The sequence below is a fragment of the Microcebus murinus genome, chromosome 17 (assembly GCF_040939455.1).
Source record: "Microcebus murinus isolate Inina chromosome 17, M.murinus_Inina_mat1.0, whole genome shotgun sequence".
Lineage (NCBI taxonomy): Eukaryota > Metazoa > Chordata > Mammalia > Primates > Cheirogaleidae > Microcebus > Microcebus murinus.
Window position 1 is genome coordinate 55,301,005 of NC_134120.1, and position 17,392 is coordinate 55,318,396.

Here is a 17,392-nt window from a genome sequence, read left to right on the forward strand (position 1 = left end):
AAAAAATGTATACACTCAATTAAAAATAAATAAATAAAAGGGCCAAGTGAGGTGGCTCGTGCCTTATAATCCTAGCATTCTGGGAGGCCAAGGCAGGAGGATTGCTTGAGCTCAGGAATTCAAGACTAACCTGAGCAAGACCCTGTCTCAATTTTTGAAAAAAGCATACACTGAAAACTAAAAAACATTGCTGAAATAAATCAAAGAAGACCTAACTAAATCAAAATACATCCCTGTTCATGGATTGGAAGACTTCTTTTGGTGAAGATGGCAATACTATCCAAAGTGATAAACGGATTCAATGCAATCCCTGTCAAAATTCCCATGGTGGGGAGGCTGAGGCAGGAGGATTGCTTGAGCCCAAGAGTTCAAGGTTACAGTGAGCTAGGATTGCACCATTGCACTCCAGCCTGGGGAACAGAGAACAGAATATGAGATCCTGTCTCCAAAACAACAACAACAAAAACAACAAAATTCAAATGACGTTTTTGCAGAAATAGAAAAGCGGACTCTCAAGTACATATAGCATTGCAAGGGGGCCAGCCCCCAAGTAGCCGAAACAATTTTGAAAAAGAAGAACAGAGTTGGAGGACTCACACTTCCTGATTTCAGAACTTATTGCAAAGCTGTGGTAATCAAAACAATATAGTACTGGCATAAAGATAAGACCAATGGAATAGAATTGAGATTTCAGAAATAAATCCATACATCTGTGGTTGACTTATATTCAATAGAGTGCTAAGATCATTCAACAGAATAAAAATAGTTTCTTCAACAAATAGTTGGGACAACCGGATAACCACATGTTTAAGTTGGACCCCTAAATTAGATATATACAATAATTAACTTAAAATGGATCAATGATCTAAGTATAAGAGCTGAATTTATAATAGAACTTCTAATGGAAGACATAGGGTAAAATCTTCATGGTTTTGTATTTGGCAGTGGATTCTTAGATATGGCAACAAACGTATAAGCAACAAAAGAAAAATGCATAAATTGGACTTCATCAAAATTAAAAGTTTATGTGCATCAAAGTACAATATTAAGAAAATGAAAAGACAACCTACACAATGGGAGAAGATATTTGCAAGTCAAATGTCTGATAAGGGACTAGTATCTATCTATTTATCTATATCTATCTATCTATCTATCTATCTATCTATCTATCTATCTATCTAAAGTATACTTACAATTCAACACAAAAAGATAAAATACCCAATTAAAAAAATGAGCAAAGGGTTTGAATAGACATTTCTCCAAAGAAAAAGTACCAAGTGCCCAAGAAGTATGTGGAAAGATGCCCAATATCATTAGTCATTATGGAAATGCAAATTAAAATCACAATGAAATACCCCTTCATACCCACAAAGATGGCTATAATTAAAAAAATGTTGATGAGAATGTGGAGAAATTTAAATGCTGGTGAAAATTTAAAATGGTGTAGCCTCTGTGGAAACCAGTGGTTTGGTGGTTCTCTAGAAAGTTAAACATAGAATTACTATGTGGTCTAGCAATTCTGCTCCTAGGTATATACCACAAAGAATTGAAAAAATTATTTCAAATACTTACACAAGACTGTTCATAGCAGCACTATTCATAATGGCCAAAAGGTGGAAACAACTCAAATATCCATCAATGATGAATGGGCAAACAAATTGTGGTATATACATACAATGAAATAGTATTCAGCCATAAAAAGGAATGAAATACTGATACATGCTACAATTGGATGAACCTTGAAAACATTATGCTAAATGGAAGAAACCAGACACAAAAGGTCACATATTATATGATTCCATTCATAGGAAATGTGCAGAATAGGTAAATCCATGGAGAAAAGTAGATTTGTGATTCCCAGGCATTTGGAGAACGGAATGGGGAATAACTACCTAGTGACTATGAAGTTGTGTTGGGGTGAAGGAAATGTTTTGGAACTGGTGGTTGCAGCCATTGTGGATGTACTAAATGCCACTGAATAGTTAAAATGATTAATTTTATTTTACGTGAATTGCACCACAATAAAAAAAATTACATATGGTTTAAATGTGAGTGGTTAGCGCCTAAGGGGAGGAAGATTTAGATCAACAGCGTTCAATATTTTCCCATCCAAAACACGGGGCACGTATAACACCCATAGCCGATGACGTCACACAGGAAACACACTCCCCAGAATTCCCAGGATTTTGCACAATTTCCAGTGAGTTTCCTGAATAACCTCCCTACCCATCAGCTTTGTTATGTTAACTCTGATTAATACAGGTTACATGTGGCATACCTCACAGAGGCAAGAATTGGTGACTTAGGCAGTGGTCTTAAAATGACTTAAAAACGACCATCACTTTTGACAATTTGAAGGTTTGGGGACAGCAGTGTGGGGAGAAAATGTTAGTGTGAAAAGTTATATTTATATAGAGAAGCTTAAAGAAGAATACAAAATGTGTACCCTAAGCCCTCCACATAGATCACATCTGTTAACATTTAAAAATGAATACAAAGAATATACTGTATAGGATTACAAAATGCAAATGATAAAGAAAGATACAGACTGGAAAGTGAAGGCTTCTCTACTTAATACAATCACTGTTAATATGTTCTTGTGATTTTTTTTTTAAAGAAACTGTTTCATAGTTATGTGCTTGTGCTTACACAATTTTTTTTTTTTAAATAAAGGTGTTATTACAGATTTGCTTTGGCTTTTTCCCCTCTATATACCTTTGGAGCTCTTTTCATACTTACCAGCACCCACAGATGTACTTTATTCATTTCAGCGGCTGCATCCTCACCATGATAAGCAGTGTTCATTGAACATTTGCCTTGTGCCAGCCCCTTTCTGAGTGCTGTAGGCATGTTGTCCTGCCTAATCTTCACAGCAGTCCTGCGAGGCAGCGTCTACCGTTGCCCTATTTTGCAGATGAGGGAAGGAAGCACAGACACACCCAGTGAGAGATTTAAGTTCAGTGCATCTGATCCCAGAGCCCAGGCTCTCATCAACACGAAATTCTGTCCCCCGACACAGTGAGCTTGTGGGAGTGCTGGGATTTATCATAATTTGTAGTTTACGTACCTTCTACTTTTTGGTTGCTGTTTTCTGGTCTAGTTTTGTCAAAGTGGTCCCTAGTGTGTGTTCTGTCTGAGTTTCACACTGCAGGGCTCTTGCGGTCTCTGCCGTATTGGAGTTCCCTTTACATTGTCTTCCTCAAATTGGAGGAGGTAGGGAATAACTAAGAAGAATAATACAGTTATGAATAAGGTTTGCAAGATTGTCCCCAAGAATGGCCGCCAGATCTTGATCTCTTAGTCCAGAAGAGAGGGTGCCTATAATTTTTATAGCTTGGAGTAGATACAAAAACCCCCCAACAATCTCTGTAGACTATTCTTCCGTGTTGAAGGGGAGGGCAGTCCCAGTGCTACATGAGTGAGCGTCACACTGAGACTAAGGTGAACAGCCCGGGGTGGGGGGGGAGAGGGGGCGTGAGGACCCCAGCTAGCGGGCCCTTTTGTTCCTTCTTTCTTTTCTTCACACTGGGCCTTTGCATCTCCCCGAACTGAGCTCCAGATAAGAACGTAGCTGTAACCCCAGCTAAGAAACAAGTTTCACGGGAACAGGCCCAGGAGCAGGAGTGAGCCCACTGTGACTTTGTGGAGGTGTAGCAGTGAGGCAGTCATCTTCTGGGCATCTGTGTCCTGGCTTTTGTGAAGCAGGGAAGAAATGGCAAGCGTGTTATGCCAGACAGCCTTGTTGCTACTGGCTTGAGGGAGCATAAACAACTAGCTGGTTTGGACCTAGAATCAAGATGAAACGTAATAGAAAACCCAAGCTGCAAAGCTTTTTTCCTTGGTCAGCGGAACGGCTGGACGCTGCTGCTGTCTGTGCGTCCGGCTGGCCCTGGTGTTCTTGGCCACTGGAGAGAGAGTTTGCCATTTAGATCCATTTAACAGAAAAGGATATTCATCTAGAAGGATCCTAGCCTGTGGTAAAAATGCAGGCTTGGCACACACTGGGATTCTGGGAATTCATTCTTAAATATACAAATCCTTTTTTGGGAGCAGTACAGGCAGTGGCACACGAAATAGGGGATTACTGTAAGATTTGCCAGCATGTTTTCACATGCCACAGACACTTTGGAAATTCTCTTTTATGCCAATTTGAGTAGGACACCAGATTTATGGGTAGGAAACCAAAGTTTGAAATTAGCTGCTAGAGCTGTAGGGTCAGATCACGGTAGAGCAGAAGTCTGCAATGTTTTTCTTGACCTCTGAATTTGTGCAAACCACTAAGTGAAGAAACATACTTCCTTTGGTTCATCTGACCAAATTATCATCTGTAAACTTTTGGCCTGGTTGTCTCAATCTAACTGCAATCTTCCCGTCTGCATGAGAGAGAAATGGGTGGGGAAGGGGCCAGTGTATCTTTGCTCCCCAGAGTCAAGACCTGAACAGACAGAAGGGTCCAAATTGAAACCAGAATGATTTCACTCCTGGAATAAGTCATCATCTTTCCTAGCATGTGTATTTTCTTTTAAAACTAAAGTCAGTTGTAGTTTTGCAAAGCTGGAATGTAAAATGAACATTCCCTGGCAGATTAGGGGATGCACATACCTTTCCATGACTTACATTCTGAGTTTGTGTGGAGCAGTGCCTTTAAGCCATGACCGTGGCCCGTGGTGCAGATTAGTTACGCTGAGCATAGACGTGGTTGAGTGACACTCCCGATGCTTTGATGTGAGCAAGGCCCTGACGTCAGACCATAGTGATCCTTCACAGGTCTGCATGGCGACTTCTTTCCAGGTGGGAGAAGTCATTATTTTGATGCATCACTCTCCAGCCACACTGGTAGAGCAGCACATTATTAAGTTCTGGTTTGGACATTGAAACAATACTTGTAGCAGAAGCTTGAGCTAATGCATGTAAATATAAATGGTGTTTAATGCTGTAATAGCAAAGTGAAGGTGCTGAATGGGAAAGGGTGTGACCAGGGCTCATCTCATCTCTAAAATCCTTGGGATGTTTCCTCCTGGGGGCTGAAGCTTCAGATGAGGGTAGCCTGCTGCCCAGCTGTGGACATTAGGGACTCACAACATGCCCCAGGGTTCAATTAACAAAACAAAAGAGTGTTCCATGGAACCCAAAGGCTGCAGTGCAGAAGGGCCCAGAAAGACAGGGAATGTACTAGAATTGCTGGTAGTCCTGGGAGTGCTGTCTTCTGGCTGCTTGGCTTAACTCCTCTCTGCACGCCAGCTTCCCGCCTTGTTGGCTCCCCTGAGGGAGTCAAAGAAGGTGCTTCCAGCCTCCTCTTCGCACAGGAGCTTGGTCTCTGTGCGGAAGGACACACTGAGTGTCCTTTCCCATCGCACTTGCGTTGATTTGTTATAGATCTGTCTGACACCAGCAGGCCCTTTTGATGAACAGAACTGTGAAACCTGGAGGTCTGAGGGCAGCTGCAGCTTATGGCAGTTCCAGCATCCAGTTGATTTCTGTGTTTAGGGGGGCACTGTATTGAGATCCTGTTGCCATAGCATCGTTCTTTTACAATTTCTGTTTCTGTATATGTTGTACGTGTGCTATGGTATCTTAGTACAGTAGTGCATGTACGCAATTCATAAATGAATATATACATACTAGAGGATGCTTACGAGCTTTTTTATGATTAGAGATGTGCGATGAAAGCAGTTTGGAGACCTTCGCTCTGTGGAATGCTTAGACAATATATAGAATGTTCACCCAAAATAGCTCTGGGAATATTCAGTGATTCAGACAAGGGACAGGTCATATCTTGATCAGAAATGTACTACACATTTTCTTTCCTGACCCTAAAATAAACTTCCTAAAGAGATTTATATGCATAGAGCTTGAGGTATCCACAAGTGGAATTTCATGGTTCCAGCATTCACTGATATCCTCATATCATCATGAGAAAGAAGTGATTGTGCTGTGGGATTGTTACCACGCTGTCCATACTTATCTGCATAAAACCATTTTAATATAAAAATTAACCAAAGTTGCTCATTTATAAGACATAAGCAGCTTTATTTGAGATACTGATATGATTTGAATATTTGTCCCCTCCAAAACTCTTGTTGAGGCTTAATTAATGCCCAGTATGTTGAGAGGTGGGGCCTTTGAGTTGATTGGGTCACGAGCGCCCTGCCCTAATCCATTTGTGGATTGATGCTTTATCACAAGAGCAACGGGAGGAGGGACCTGAGGGACCTGAGCTAGCACATGCAGCCCTGGCTGTGTGAAGCCCGTGCCACCCTGGGACTCTGCAGAGAGTCCCTGCCAGCAAGAAGGCCCTCACCAGATACAGCCCCACTACCTTGGACTGCCCAGCCTCCATAACTGTAAGAAATAAACTTTCTTTTCTTTATAAATTACCCAGTTTCAGGTATTCTGTTCCAAGCAACAGAAAATGGACTGAGCAGGTACCTTTGCTGTGGAGATTTCCCTCCCTAGCTTGGAAGGCCCCTCCTGGACCAATGTGCTGAGATCCTTTTTATAAGGCTTTGTTGACTTCTTCAGGACTCAGGATGTGGACTGAAAGTCTTTTAGTGATGGGGAAAGAAAGTACTAGGAAATGGAGGCCTGGAAACTGGCCCCACCTCCACTTCTGCAAGGGGCGTGACTGAATTGTGCTGGACCGCAAGGTTATCTGTAAAATGGGAAGAGTGATATGTCCCATCATCCCTGTGATGATCTGATGCAGTAAGGACCTTGGTAGTGCTCTGTGAACCAAAAAGCTTTTAGCACGTAGGGTAGGATAAAAAAGGCCGTTGTTTTAGTTTCTCAAACTTTTGGCGAAGGGTGTGTCCTAGTGTATCCTGCATGAGGAATCCTTTATAAGCCAGAGAACTATGAGGTGCAAGTAAATTGCCACTGGGCCTGAGCAGTCTCACCCAAGACAGGAGGGGCAACTGTCCCTGCAAAGGGTGTGTGGCTGCTGTCACTCTGTGTCATGAAGATGAATTGAAAAACTCCACCCCATTAAGGCCTTGAGGTCTAGCACTATATCTTGACTGTGCATTTTATGTGTTTATAGGATACAGTCCACCCTCCAGATCTCTGGGTTCCATGTTTGTGGATTCAACAACTTTGTATTGAAAATATTTAGGGGAAAAAAAACTGCCTGAGCTGAACTTGTACAGAATTTTCTTGTCATTATTCCTTAAACAATGCAGTATAACAACTATTTACATAGCATTTACATTGTATTAGGTATTATAAGTAAGCTAGAGATGATCTGAAGTGTATGGGAAGATATGTGTAGGTTATATGCAAATTCTACACCATTTTACATCAGGGACTTGAGCATCTGCAGATTTTGGTATTTGAGGGGGGTCCTGGAACCACTCCCCCACTGAAACCAAGGGACAACTGCATATCCTATAGGACCTCCAGTGGCACACGGAAGAATAAACACACCATCATACCTGTTTGTATCACCGGGACCCATCACAGGATTGCTCATCACATGAACTGGCACGGTGTTCATGAAGAGGCAGGGGAAGGTATGGTATGGAGGTGAACAGCCCGGTTTCTAGGGCACAGACCAGGTGAAATTGCTTACCCCCCTGAACCTGTTTTCCCAACTGTAAGGAGTCATAGTAACACATCTCCATAGAACTGGGTTGAAGATTAAAAGAGATGATGCAGGTTAAGGCAGAGTATAGCACAAAGTAAGCTTAACAGAACGTTAACTGTCATCTCGTTTCTTACAGCATGATTAGTGTTGTCTGTAGCTAGTTGATAATCATGATTCGGAACTTGGAAGCTCAGTAGCTCCGTTTTACCTTGATGTCTGTGACTGCCTCCACTTTAATTTTCCCTGAGTCACCACTTTGTGCTGCAGTTTCAACCCACCTGGCCACGTGCACTTGCTTTTCAGGCCAGGTTCATTTCATTGCCCTTGGTCTCAACCTCCATCAGCAGGAGCTTCCTACTGTCTGGCCAGGTCCAGATTAGTCTTCTGTGCTGGGCGGGTTGGAGGCATTTTTTGTGAGCCAGGGCTGTACCTTAGGATTAATGACGTGGTGTTAGCTCGATGCTGTGCTGTCTGGTGCGGCAGTGAGGAGCTGATCTGCCCTCACTTGTTTTCCTCTTTGACCTTCAGCTTGTCTTTGGCTGGGAGCAGTGGAGGAGGACATTGTCCAGGAGGCAGAGAGTGCATCTCCATGGCCTTGCCGCTCAGGGTCAGCAGTGCACTGATGTGTGCTGTTAGTGGGAAGTCTGCCCACGTCCGAATCTGATTCTGTCTTCATCCCAGTCCCGGGAGCCGCACCCCACTTTCTCTTTTTGAACGAGGGAAAGACACTAGCGTGCCCCATCTCTGACCCTAGCAGACCTGGATGACGGAGGAGGAAGAAGAGGGGGCTTTTGCTGCTCTCTGCGCAGAGGCTGCTTGGTGGGATGGATTCTTCTGGTAGCTGTGATTTAGGCTGCCTCATGTTTCCTGGGAAAGTTTCTTAAACTAAGAGTGATAACATTTATTTCCGAAGAGCCTTAGATTGAAGGTTAAGGGTATAGTGATTTCCCTCGAGTCAGAAATTCATTGATGACTTTTGTTTGTATTTTGTAAAGATACAAAATAATCTGCCCTCTTAAATATTTGCAGAAATGGTGGATGATTGGAAGAATTTGATTTTTTAAATTTCATTTTTAATTGACATATAATAATTGTACTTATTCATGGGGTACACAGTGATGCTTCAATACATGTAGTGTATGGTGATCAGCACATCCACAATCTCAAACATTGATCATTTCTTTGTGTTGGGAACATTCATTATCTTCCTTCTAGCTATGTGAAACTGTATATTATTTATTGTTAAGCATAATCATCCCACAGTGCTATAGAACACTAGAACATATTCCTCCTGGCTGGTTGTAGTTTCGTATCCTTTAACAAATCTTTCCCTATTCCCCTCTCTCCCTACCCTTTCCAGCCTCTAATATCCTCTGTGCTACTCATTACTTCAATGAGTTGAACTTTTTTTAACTTCCGCATATGAGTGCACTGGAGGAACTTTAAAGCCATGAGGTAGTCATGCTAGTGTGACAGTTATGGGAGGTGGTAGAGGAGGTAAGGGGTTTCTCAAACTGTGCAGGTCCAACTTCCCCATCTCCGACATACTCCCTCCCTTGCTTCCAAGTTTCTGGCAGGAGGAGATGGAAGATCAGAGAAACATCTGGAAACAGATGCACGGGCATGGGGGGTGGGGGACGGGTTGGAGCTCTCAAGGGGAGCTCTGAGAAGCCAGAGTGCCCAGCAGTGAGGCAGGCCTGCTGTGGGGAGTTCCCTGCCTCTGGGAAGCCTCCCCTGGTCTCTCCAGGGTGGGTTATCGGTCCCCGTGTGTCCCTCCCAGCACTTACCACAGTAGATGGCACTTTCCAGCTTACTCATCTGGGTTGTGCACTGGGCCTGGAGTTCTGTGAGGGCAGGGACGTGGGGCCTGCGAGCAAAAGCTGTGTTCTTCCCCTCCCAGTGTCAAGCAAGTGACACGTGGGCTGGTACTTCTGATTCTGAGTTCCAAGCTGTGTGTCTGTACCTGTGTGTGTGCGTGTGACCCCATGAGGATGGCCACAAGGATGACCACTGCTGCCAGGGCCTCTGCTCCAAAAGAGCAGCATGGGGGGGACCTCAGGACGGCCTAACGGACAAGCTCTGCAGAATTGCCCTGGTGCACGGGACAGGAAGTAGGGCAATTGTAGCCTTTGAGAGCAAGCAGTATGTGGATTTGAGGTGGGTAAGTGGTAGTAGTTCTCTCCTTCGCAGGGTTTGGACCCAGTGTTGCTTTGAGCTTAGACATTCAGAGATCAGGAAAGTGGCCCAAAACATGGAGCTTGGCTCTATACAGTAGGAGGCACTTAGGTGACATCTATCTATTCAGCAGATCTTAAAACTATTAATATTTAGATCATAGATTACATTGAGAATCTTATGAGGGACCTTCTCACCAGGTAAAAATCAACCATCCAAAGGTATCCATGTGCTTTGAGGGGAGATTAGATGCCTGAGGTCCGTGATCTGTTTCTCACCCTCATCCCAGAGATGCTGAGGCCAAAGAGGCATGTGCTTGCCTGAGGTTGAGACAGAAGAGAGGTGACAGGGAGGTGTCACCTGCGGAGCCCTTTCTGTACATAGTCGGCCTCTTACCTGGATGGAAGGTTTAATTTTGCCTCTTTCTGGTGGTAGAAATAATGACAGAGCCATCAAGTTCTAACAGTGGGAAAGTACCACGAGTGATCTTTGGGTGCTGAGGCTCCAATATATTGATGTGTGAGTTACCAGGGTTGTATCTGCATCAGAGGCCTCTGAGAGAGGGGAGAGAGGGAGCATGGGACCGAGGTGGTCCCTGCGAGCACATCCTCGGGAGCACTAGGGTGGGTTAAGGGCCATTGTGTTCTTGCCTTGCATCTAAGACTTTGCTATTACACAATTTCTCCATTGCTTTAGGATCAATCCAATGAGCTGTCTTTTATGCAAAGGGTTAATATCAGGATACCTAAAGCTGAGAGATGATGAAGTGAGCTCCAGGGATGCGTCCACGCTTCCTTTCTCCCTCTGCATACCCAGGTCCGAGCACTAAATATCTGGCCGTGGCCAACCTGCTGGGTGGAAGAACATTCCTGTTTCCACTAAGATGTCTTGTCATGGTCCCCACTGAGGATGTGTGTGGGTGGGGAGATGGGAGGAACTGGAAGAGCCTCATCCCAGTGTTGATTCCCTGTTGAGTCACAGTGTATGGGAATGATAGAAAATGAAGGAGGGTTTTTCTAATGAGATGAAAGAGCACTTAATAAAACGACGAATCCCCACACTAGCCCAGGCAACAGAGTAAGACTCTGTCTCAAAAAAATAAAAAATAAAAAAACGATGAATCCCTTCACAGGGAGCTGTGTTAATGGCTACTCAAAGCACTTCTGAAATGTCTAGAATGAGATCTTAAAAGCAAGTTCTGAAATTTCCAATTCTGTTTTCTGATCTTGGATGCTGTGACATCTTCCCTAGAGATTGATTCTTAGACTGAACTATTGCTTTACCTGGTTGCTCTATCTATGCTGACTTCACTGGCTGACGTTAGGTTCATCACTAGTGCTTGAATCACTCTGAAATAGGTTTTTCAGTTAAAGCAACGTAATCTCTTTTTTTTCCCATGGCCCAGGTAGTGGACTCCTGTAGGAATATTCAGAATCACTGCTCTTAGAGCCTCATAAGTCCTATAAAATTTTTCATTCTTCAACCCATCACAGATCTCCTCTAAACCTTAATTTCCTAATCTGCAAAATGGGGGTAACCCTACTTCATTGGGGTTGTTGCAGGGATTAAACATGCAACATGCATGGACAGAGTCAGTATATGTTCTCTTCATTACATCTGCAATAGTTAGCCATTGCTGGGTAACAAGTGGTCCCAAAAACTTAACAGCTTAAAACAACAAGTACTTACTATCTCCTGGTTTTTGTGGGTCAGGAATCTGGGTATGGCTGAGTGGGCTGCAATCAGGTGTCAGCTGGGGCTGCAGTCACCTCACAATGTAACTGGGAAAGGGTCTGCTTCCAAAGTCCCTCTGTGGTTGTTGGCAGCGTGCACTTCCTGATAGCCTGTTGTAGACATGCCCTGGGGCCTCTCTCAGTCCCTTGCCTTATGTCCTCTCTGTACACACACAGCAGCTTGCTTCATCAGACAAGAAAGAGAGCAAGAAGGAGTGTGAGAAAGAGGGCAGAGTGACATCCATCACTTCTGCTGTATTTCCTTTCTGAGGAGCAAGTCAGGGGGTCCAGGTCACAAGGACGTGAATACCAGGGGGTGGAGATCACTGGGAGTGCCTACTGCAATTATGATCATTATTTATCCCTTTTTGCTAGATCTTCAACTCAGGACATAAATATTGTTTTGTAAAAAATTGCAGAATATAATCATAAAAATCCAAAGTTTGGATGGAGATTGGTGCCTTCGTAAGCCAGGTATTCTGCTTGCTCAGTGGATTTTCCCTCTGGGAGGTGGGAGCTTGTGTCTGTGTCACTTGTCAAATGATCCATCCTGCCCAGTGAAGAGCTTGCACACGTGTTGCTTGTAAAGAAAGAAAAGTGGCAAAGGACAGTTGGTTCCTTTGGCGGGAAGTGTGATTTAAGTAAAAAACTGTGTTAATTTTTTTTTAATAGTTAAGGGCCACACTTTCTAAGACTCATTAGATAAACTGAAATTTCTGCTTAGCTGCACAGAGTTTGTACATTGGGACAAAATGCTCTCTGAAAATGTCAAGAAGCAGTGGAGCTATTCTAAGAAAAACAGAAGTAAAGGAGTTATGGAATTGCTTTTCTTCCCCATTTAAAAATCATGTTCCTCTTCTTTTCCTTCTTTAACTGATCCGAAAAGTGCAAGTGAGGGTGACAATAAGGTCTTCTGTAAGTGCTAGGCTAGGAGAGAGATGGCGCCTCTGGCACTTTGCTTTTCTCACTCCTGATAATGTCAGGGACTCTGGTTGTCCTAGAACTCAGTAGCAGAACCTTCCTTTGCATCACGAAGGAGGGGACGCCACCCGCCATTGAAGCCAGAGCACCTTGTGACAGAAGGATTGCTGAACCTCGGCGTTGCCAGATCTGCCAACTCTGGAATAACGAGAGGAAAATAAATTTAACAATAGCAGTAAGGGACAGTATTTTTTTTTTTTATTTATTTTTTTATTTTTTATTTTTTTATTTTTTTATTTTATTTTATTTTTTTTTTATTTTGGCATATTATGGGGGTACAGATTTTAAGGTTTCAATAAATGCCCATTTCCAGGGACAGTATTTTTTAATATAAATATTTTCTTACTAGGGACAGTTTCTTCAGGGTAAATTATGTTCCAGAACCAAAAGACCATCGTTCTTTTTAAACATTGATCTCAGCGTCTGAGAAGACCCAGGTAGTGTCCCAGTCTGGACACATGCCCTTGGGCAAGTTGCCCGGATTTCTTCCTTTAGGACGATGATGCTAAGGTCTAATCAGACATACCTAGAGAGAGGAGAAGACCAAGCAGCTTGAGTGGAAACCTTTCAACAGACAATAGAAACAGACCCACAGAACATCTAAATAATGGAATTATCAGGCATAGATAGCAAAATATGAATGTTTAACATGTTTAAGGAAATAAAAATCAAGATTTAAAAATTTGGCAAAGAATTGAAAACTATAAAATGAATAAAATAAAAAATTTACAACTGAAAAATATAATAATTTATATTAGAAAATCAATAGGTTTATCATCATATTTGCTACATCTGTAGAAAGAACTGGGAGGTAGATCAAAAGAAAATTTCCAAAATCAGAGAAACTCACAGAGATGGAAAATAAAGAATACTAGAGTACATAAGGTGAAAAAGTTTAACATAGGCGTAATTAGAGTTCCATAAGGAGAGGAGAGATTTAATGGAGCACAAGTAATATTTGGAGAGATAACAGCTGGTGCTCTTCCATATAAAGTGCTTAGCTTGGTGCCTGGAACTTTTTATGTGGCCGGTAAATGCCAGCTTTTCTCATTGTCAGTATGATTATTTTGCTCATCCCTGCTCCTATGAAAGATTTATACTATTGGCAGTATTGCTGGACTCCAAATCCATTAGGCCATTTGTTCCCCAAAGGTTTTATAGTCCTGCAGTGCTCCGCTTATTCTGGAGGCCTGGAGTCGGGATGGGGTCACAGGGGGTTGAAATTCTGTTTGAAAGTAGAGTAAGCTTCCCAGTGGAAACAGTGCTTCTCATAAGTGGATGTGGGGTTACAATATGGAGTGCTGTAGTTTAGTGGCAAGCTTGGGAAAGAACCCTTCTTTATTTACTGCATTAATTCAGTGGAAAAATGCATATTTGCAGTCCAGATGATTTAGCCAGCAAATGCCCATTTGGAGCACAGCCATGAGCAATCTAGTTGATGTGCTGGGGATTGCCTGGCAGCAGTTCAGTCACCATCACCCTAACCTCCTGCCTTCGATTGCTTTGTACAGTTAAGTCTCATTTGTAAGTGTCCTCACTGCAGGAATCAGGACCTAACCTTTTTATCCCTATCCCTGTGTACTGCTGACAGCATGGGCAGTGAGTGAGTGCCTGAGTTCCTGCTGCATGCCTTCTGGAGAGAGAGATGGGGAAGCCAAGGCCAGAGTCTTGGCTCTGCCTTTAGTAGTTACAGGACCAGGGCAAATCCTTAAGTTCCTTACGTGGGAATTGTGGATGATGTCTCTCCTCCCCTTTAAAAATGGCTGTTGTGGGGACTGAGTGGGGGCTATTGTGGGGAGATGAGTGTGTGAACACGTGTGTGTGTGTGTTCCCCTTTTTACCATCTAAGCACCTCTTTCTTGTGGCTTTTATGTGCTTCATTTCTGCTTATTTCTTCATATTCTCTTTTTTGCCTTTTTTTTTTTTTTTTTTGAGAGAGAGCATCTTGCTGTGTTGTCCAGGCTGGAGTACAGTGGCAATTCACAGGTGCAGTCATAGCGCAGTGCTGCCTTGGGCTCCTGGGCTCAAGTGATCCTCCCACCTCAGCCTCCCAAGCGGCTGGAACTACGGGCGCACCCACCACACCTGGCTATTTTCCCTATTCTCTAGTCGGATTTTTTTACCTCTCTCATGGCCAGTTTGACCTCAAACATGACTCCTTATTCTCTGGGCTTGAGATTCTTGCATGTAGAGAATTGTGGATATTTCGAAGCAGTGCTCATTAACATCCATGGGACATTAATCCTAAATACTTAAGTTCACTGATACTAATTATATGTCTAAAATTAGTTCTGTAAGGAGTGTTTTCCCTAATGAGGTAGATAGAGAAAACTTACCTTTTTGAATGTGAGACAGCTAAGTTCCATTTTTATCATATGTGTTGTTAGTTCCTCTTTGTAAATGGATTTTGAAACATTTGTTATAACATATGCGTTTCAAACCAACCATAGATGAAAGTATTGTTCCTGGAAATGCTCAGAGCTTTTTATTGACATTTGTTGACACTTTATTAATAATTCTTTGGGTTGGTTTCCTAACTGCAGTAAGATGTCTAGAGTTGGGTTTTCTTAAATTGCTAGCTTGATTTGCCCCCTTTTTTTGTGCTTAGCAAAAGGGTGTGTTTAATAGAATCTTCAGGCAGATTTCCCCTGCCTGCCCTCCTCTTTGTGCTTGACTGAGGTTTCATTCCACAGATAAGCAGCTAGCTTGTCTTCCCTGGAACAGAGGGTGAAGGCGGAGATTTGGGTGAGATCTGCTCTCGCCGTGCCCCAAAGGGCATCTATAGAGTGTGTGGCAGTAAAAGCAGCGTATTATGGATTTGAGTTTAATAATGTTTTCTGCTTTTATGATGCCTTTTTTTAGGTGACAGTTACTGTGGTTTATAGATATCAGACCCTTTTCAGTGCTCAAGTATCTGTCTGGTAAAAGTGCTTGGGATGTATAGGGATTGGTTTATACCACCAAGGTGATGTTTAGGGCTCAGAGGCAAACAGGCCCTTATAATTCTGATAAGCCCACGAACAGTGTCTGGTGCAAACTACTTCAGTTCTCTTTGAGGGAAAGGGAGGCCCAGACGCAGAGTCAAAGTGATGGATGAACTGGAGGTAGCCGGGGAGCTCACTGGCGGTTTTAGGAGTGCTGAGCAGTGTGTTTGACCTGGAGTCCTCAGTCCAGCCAACAGATGGCATACTGCAGTGCGGTCCTGTTGGGGATGTGTGTCTTGGCTTTCTGTTGGTTGCTTTGTAACAAACCCAGCGCAGGGAGCACAGGGGCAGGGAGGAAGGGGAGTGGATTCTCTTCCCCTTAGTCAAAGCTTCAGAAAAGTGCTTTGTGGTTAATATGGAATTTATGCTGCATTTCTGTGGGGCTTCTTTGAAATTTATAAAGGCCAGACAAGCAGTGTTTCCTGGATTGAGTTTCCTGAGCCCGTTTGTTTTCCATTCTGAGGAGACCCAGGTTTTGGGGCCGTGGAAAGGGCAGGCGGTACCTTGAGTATCCCTGGCCTGGTTGCTGGGGCCCAGGGTCAGGGGCCAAGCCATGCCTTTCTTTGGGAACATTTTCCCTCATGACCTCACCTCTTCCTCTGCAAGATCCTAAATTTCTTAACTGAGCTCCTTATCAATGTTTAACACTTTTTAGAAGTATGTTAGACTTCAAGTCTCAATGCTTCACTAAGTAATGATAGAATAAAACAACTAAATGGAAAAGTCTTCACCAAATCTCTGATCCTGAGACCAGAGGGAGATGCTGAAATGAATCAGGTGGTTCCAAATGGGATGTGTACTCAGGCTCATTTCTAGCATGTGCCTTGTGGGCAAATCATATTCTCTCTATGCAACATTTTGATAGGAATAAAATCAAAGTTTAAAAGACTACTGTATGTGCTGTAATTTATTTAACTTATAGTTAATTGATTTAGGCCATTTCTTATTTTTGTAAGTTATACTACAATAAACTTTTTTGTGCTCATTTTTTTATCCCTTCATTTAACTATATTCTTAGGAATGGAATTCCTGAGTCTGTGGGTCTGTGGGTTATGTTTGTAATTTCCTTTCCATGAGAGTCATGCTGATTTATAATGTTATTAACAACGTGTATTCCTTATTAGTTTCCTAAAGCACTTTACCAGCTGTAACAGTTTCTAAAAGGTCAGCAGAACAGAGCTTAGGGAGTGGGAGGAGTCAGGGGAGGCCAGTGGACATCGTGAAGAGCCGAGAGCCGGAGAAGACAGCTGTTTCTTCTTGTGTCCACCTCGAGTCATAATGAGTCCCTGCAGGGCTGGGCTGACAAGATTTCGAGGCCTTTTTCAGGTTTAGTGAGATGTGTCCTGAGCTGACTGGTGATGCCTGCCATGAGAGCAGCGTTAGGCGATGGTGATGTATTCGCCAGGAGTTGCCATCCTCTGTCTCAGGGCACAGGAAACCTGAAGGCCGTTGCAACAGTCTAGGAATTAATTGGATATGAGCGCTTGGTGTTCACAGATGGGTGGTGCCAGGGTTTTATATGGCAGCAGCTGAAAGTTTGTGGTTTCTGATTTCGTAATTATAGGTTAACCTGTGATTAACAAATGCGACAATTCAAACAGCAGAGGTTGTCATCTTTGAGTGAGCGGTTCTCCGAGGATGGTGCTATAGGAGGAAGGTCCTATGAGGGACTCATTTCCCAGTGGGCAGACAGAGCCAGGCTTAGGTCTCAGCACAGATCTGCTGCCTGCTGTGCAGATGAGCTGCATGAAACTGCGGTAAGCCCACAGGGAGGATCTTACTGAACTTTATTCTTGGTTTGTGGCATGATAAAACACTTGGAATGTGTCTTATCCTCACCCCCCCCCCCCATGCCAGTCAGTTGTGCAGCTCCTTTTGTTACTGTCTAAGCAGCAGCTGCTGTGTCTTCAGAACACACGAGGCTCCGGAGTGATTTG

The 17,392-nt window shown here is 43.2% G+C and overlaps 1 protein-coding gene across 1 annotated transcript in view; it reads left to right on the forward strand.

Moving 5' to 3' along the window:
• The window catches only part of RAB31 (RAB31, member RAS oncogene family), a 123,539-nt gene that overhangs the window by 31,631 nt on the left and 74,516 nt on the right, over positions 1-17,392 (forward strand). The gene's annotated exons all lie outside the window — the stretch shown is intronic.